This window comes from Dendrobates tinctorius, unplaced genomic scaffold (genome assembly GCF_039654945.1).
Source record: "Dendrobates tinctorius isolate UK_male_01 unplaced genomic scaffold, ASM3965494v1 ptg000232l, whole genome shotgun sequence".
Taxonomy (NCBI): domain Eukaryota; kingdom Metazoa; phylum Chordata; class Amphibia; order Anura; family Dendrobatidae; genus Dendrobates; species Dendrobates tinctorius.
The window spans coordinates 11,449,434-11,454,861 of NW_027361899.1; the positions used below are offsets into that span (position 1 = coordinate 11,449,434).

The window sequence follows — 5,428 nt, forward strand, 5'->3', positions numbered from 1 at the left end:
TAAGTTAGAGCCTTCAAACTTCACACAAGAGCAGGATTTATTAACAGATGCATAAATCTTACAAACCAAAAAGTTATGTTGCTCAGTTAAATTTTAATAAATTTTAAACATAAAAGTGTGGGTCAATTATTATTCAACCCCTAGGTTTAATATTTTGTGGAATAACCCTTGTTTGCAATTACAGCTAATAATCGTCTTTTATAAGACCTGATCAGGCCGGCACAGGTCTCTGGAGTTATCTTGGCCCACTCCTCCATGCAGATCTTCTCCAAGTTATCTAGGTTCTTTAGGTGTCTCATGTGGACTTTAATCTTGAGCTCCTTCCACAAGTTTTCAATTGGGTTAAGGTCAGGAGACTGACTAGGCCACTCCAACACCTTGATTTTTTCCCTCTTGAACCAGGCCTTAGTTTTCTTGGCTGTGTGCTTTGGGTCGTTGTCTTGTTGGAAGATGAAATGACGACCCATCTTAAGATCCTTGATGGAGGAGCGGAGGTTCTTGGCCAAAATCTCCAGGTAGGCCGTGCTATCCATCTTCCCATGGATGCGGACCAGATGGCCAGGCCCCTTGGCTGAGAAACAGCCCCACAGCATGATGCTGCCACCACCGTGCTTGACTGTAGGGATGGTATTCTTGGGGTCGTATGCAGTGCCATCCAGTCTCCAAACGTCACGTGTGTGTTTGGCACCAAAATCTCGATCTTGGTCTCATCAGACCAGAGAACCTTGAACCAGTCTGTCTCAGAGTCCTCCAAGTGATCATGAGCAAACTGTAGACGAGCCTTGACATGACGCTTTGAAAGTAAAGGTACCTTACGGGCTCGTCTGGAACGGAGACCATTGCGGTGGAGTACGTTACTTATGGTATTGACTGAAACCAATGTCCCCACTGCCATGAGATCTTCCCGGAGCTCCTTCCTTGTTGTCCTTGGGTTAGCCTTGACTCTTCGGACAAGCCTGGCCTCGGCACGGGAGGAAACTTTCAAAGGCTGTCCAGGCCGTGGAAGGCTAACAGTAGTTCCATAAGCCTTCCACTTCCGGATGATGCTCCCAACAGTGGAGACAGGTAGGTCCAACTCCTTGGAAAGGGTTTTGTACCCCTTGCCAGCCTTGTGACCCTCCACGATCTTGTCTCTGATGGCCTTGGAATGCTCCTTTGTCTTTCCCATGTTGACGATGTATGAGTGCTGTTCACAAGTTTGGGGAGGGTCTTAAATAGTCAGAAAAGGCTGGAAAAAAAGATAATTAATCCAAACTTATGAAGCTCATTGTTCTTTGTGCCTGAAATACTTCTTAATACTTTACGGGAACCAAACAGAATTCTGGTGGTTTGAGGGGTTGAATAATAAATGACCCTCTGAATAAACTTTTCACAATTTAAAAAAAAATTACACAAAGAAATAACATTCTTTTTTGCTGCAGTGCACTTCACACTTCCAGGCTGATCTACAGTCCAAATGTCACAATGCCAAGTTAATTCCAAATGTGTAAACCTGCTAAATCTGCAGGGGGTTGAATACTACTTGTAGGCACTGTATAGTGTAGAGCTGTGTGTATATAGTGTAGAGCTGTGTATATAGTGTAGAGCTGTGTATATAGTGTAGAGCTGTGTATATAGTGTAGAGCTGTGTGTATATAGTGTAGAGCTGTGTATATATAGTGTAGAGCTGTATATATATAGTGTAGAGCTGTGTATATAGTGTAGAGCTGTGTGTATATAGTGTAGAGCTGTGTGTATATAGTGTAGAGCTGTGTATATAGTGTAGAGCTGTGTATATAGTGTAGAGCTGTGTATATATAGTGTAGAGCTGTGTATATAGTGTAGAGCTGTGTATATATAGTGTAGAGCTGTGTATATAGTGTAGAGCTGTGTATATATAGTGTAGAGCTGTGTGTATATAGTGTAGAGCTGTGTATATAGTGTAGAGCTGTGTATATAGTGTAGAGCTGTGTATATATAGTGTAGAGCTGTGTATATAGTGTAGAGTTGTGTATATATAGTGTAGAGTTGTGTATATATAGTGTAGAGCTGTGTGTATATAGTGTAGAGCTGTGTATATAGTGTAGAGCTGTGTATATATAGTGTAGAGCTGTGTGTATATAGTGTAGAGCTGTGTATATAGTGTAGAGCTGTGTATATAGTGTAGAGCTGTGTATATAGTGTAGAGCTGTGTATATATAGTGTAGAGCTGTGTATATAGTGTAGAGTTGTGTATATATAGTGTAGAGCTGTGTGTATATAGTGTAGAGCTGTGTATATAGTGTAGAGCTGTGTATATAGTGTAGAGCTGTGTGTTGTGACGGGAGTATTCTCCAGAGCAAGGAGGGACAACAGGCCTGGGAATAATCCAACAGATTTATTGACCAAAAAACAGGAACAACACGAAGGTAATTTGCAGAGTCCCAAAATAAGTCCACAGGAAACTGATTCGGGGGCACCTCCCGACAATCCTTGTGCCAGATCACAAAACCATAGTCCTTTAAGAGTCCCAGAAATCCACCACGATCACACAGAGGCCGAAGCTTCCTCAGACAGCCTCGTCCTTCTCTTTTAGCATCCAACTCACATCTGATCTTAAAGCAAGAATGTATTGTCAGGGCTCCTGGGATCAGTCCATCTGAAGGGGGGTAGGGTTCACACCTACTATTCAATGGTTTGGTCCATCAGAAGATTCTAGAAATGTAAGGGCTCCACTTAATCTACAGGATGTGTATTGTAGGTTATCTTCTGCCCAGGAAAACAATAGCCAAAGTTCCACTAGCTGTTGACACAAGCCTAAATTAGATTATGGTCCAGGTACATCACAAGACATTGCAAGTATTGGGGGAAGGAGACATGGTTAATTTACAGCAAATGAACCAGAGGAAAGTTAAATGACATATTATACAAAATACAGGACAGGGCAAGACTGCAAATCATGACAATCCCTTCCCCTCCCAATTTGTGTACGTACTAGGGACCTCTACAGGTCACTGGTTAAGTACACACAGGCATGGCTGACAGGACTCAGGGCTCCTCTTGCCTGGACAGTCCATCTGCATTTTGGTGTTGGCTGCCTCTTCTATACTGTATGGTAAAGTTATAGGGCTGCAGTGCCAGGCTCCATCGTAGTAAGCGTCCATTGTCCCCAGAGACTCTGTTCAGCCAGGTGAGGGGATTGTGATCAGTAGGACTTTAAATCACAGCATAAGTGATGGACACCTTCAGGGAGGGCAATCCAACAATGAACTGTATCAATCAGAGCCACAGACTGCACCTGTTATGCCTTCCAGCTATAATGTGTTTGGGATGACAAATACAAATAATACTTCAAACCCGGGCCATCAATTTGGACTTCAGTTGGGTAGCAAAAGTTCCTCGGGTTTGCAGACAACCAGGTTTAATCCCATCATGGTTACTTTGGCTCCAAATATCCAGTCTAATCGTAATACCCCTACATCTTTGCACATACATGGTGGTCCACCTCCTGTACTTAACAGTCCACATGGAAATTCTATTTATATAAGACCTTATATCACTTCTCAAGGTGGCACAGCAAGGCAAACCCCACAGCCATCAGGCTGGATGTCTCCGAATCCCACACAACAGCAAGCTCATCAGCCCACACCACAAAATCCTTGGACAACCCTTCCTTCTTCTTATTCTCAATCACATACCTCAGCACAGCCTAATCAGCATGGTCATCAGACCTCTCATGTGTACATGCCTATTAGTTCACCCACCACTCCTCAAGCTCCAGTGCTGCATTCATCAGGTGGATCCCAGCCATTAAGCCAATACAACATTCAAAATATCTCAACTGGTCCCAGGAAAAACCAAATAGAAATTAAACTTGAACCACCCCAAAGAAGTAACTCAATGTTGCGTTCCTCAAGTTCTCGTAGTTCCACTAACCCTTCTGTTTTGAACAGCCATTCAAGGAATCAACCAACTGTTTACATTGCAGGTCCTCAAAACGCAGATGACTGCTTAGGCCGCAGCCAGCCTAAGGTTTATATTTCAGCTCCTGGAGGTGATGACCAGATGGTTAGAAATCAGCCAACACTTTTTATTTCCGCTAATCCTGGTGCAGCCAGTACCGCCAGAAATGTCTCTGGACAAGTAAGCATGGGACCTGCTTTTATTCATCATCATCCACCCAAAAGCCGAGCACTTGGAAATAGCTTGTCTGCGACATCACCTCGTGTGGTAGTGACTCAGCCCAATACAAAATATACATTTAAAATAACTGTGTCCCCAAACAAACCTCCTTCAGTTTCCCCTGGTGTTGTGTCCCCAACTTTTGAGCCTACAAATTTGCTTCCGTTTGCGGAGTCGGAAGGTATCCATATAGCAGACCCTGTTTTAGCACATGATAGGATAAATGATGGAAGGAAGCTAAGCGTGGGTTCGGATGATGCAGCCTATACACAAGCTTTGCTCATACATCAGAAGGCAAGAATGGAGCGGCTTCATCGAGAACTAGAAATACAAAAGAAAAAGTTGGATAAACTTAAAACAGAGGTCAATGAAATGGAAAATAACCTCACCCAGAGACGTTTAAATAGGTCGAATTCAGTTTCACAAATTCCATCACTGGAAGAAATGCAGCAATTAAGGAGTTCTAACAGACAGTTGCAAATTGATATAGACTGTCTCACCAAAGAAATAGATCTTTTCCAGGCAAGAGGACCGCATTTTGATCCCAGTGCCATTCATAATTTCTATGATAATATTGGATTTTTAGGCCCAGTGCCACCAAAGCCAAAAGGTACACAGTCTGTTGATCAAAGGTCCACTGTCAAAACTCCAACAAAGGTTCCCGACACAGAGGAAGATGAGGGAGCTCAGTGGAATTGCACTGCATGTACTTTTCTGAACCACCCTGCCTTAAACCGATGTGAACAGTGCGATATGCCCAGGAATTACTGAGCCAGTAGGTCAATTTTGTCAATGGTAATATACTGAAGATTGTCAAAAACAGCATTTTTAATGATGGGAAAAAGAACGGCCTTGTGGTTGTTTACTACTAGCAAACATAAGTCCACAGAATAATACCTCAGTGTTGGTTGTGCGCAGTTGGGTTTTTCCCCTTTACTTAAATTCTCCAATCCGTGTAAGACTGATTCAACCTGGTTCCCAGCTGACCGCCTGTACCATGTACAGTATTAATAGCCTTTAAAGAAGATATCCCACTGCTGCCACCAGTTTGTGACGGGAGTATTCTCCAGAGCAAGGAGGGACAACAGGCCTGGGAATAATCCAACAGATTTATTGACCAAAAAAACAGGAACAACACGAAGGTAATTTGCAGAGTCCCAAAATAAGTCCACAGGAAACTGATTCGGGGGCACCTCCCGACAATCCTTGTGCCAGATCACAAAACCATAGTCCTTTAAGAGTCCCAGAAATCCACCACGATCACACAGAGGCCGAAGCTTCCTCAGAC

At 43.2% G+C, this 5,428-nt stretch overlaps 1 pseudogene; it reads left to right on the forward strand.

Annotated features, from left to right (window-relative positions):
* Window positions 1-3,228: 3,228 nt before the first annotated feature.
* Window positions 3,229-5,135, forward strand: LOC141060044 (TGF-beta-activated kinase 1 and MAP3K7-binding protein 2 pseudogene; annotated as a pseudogene).
* Window positions 5,136-5,428: the final 293 nt, after the last annotated feature.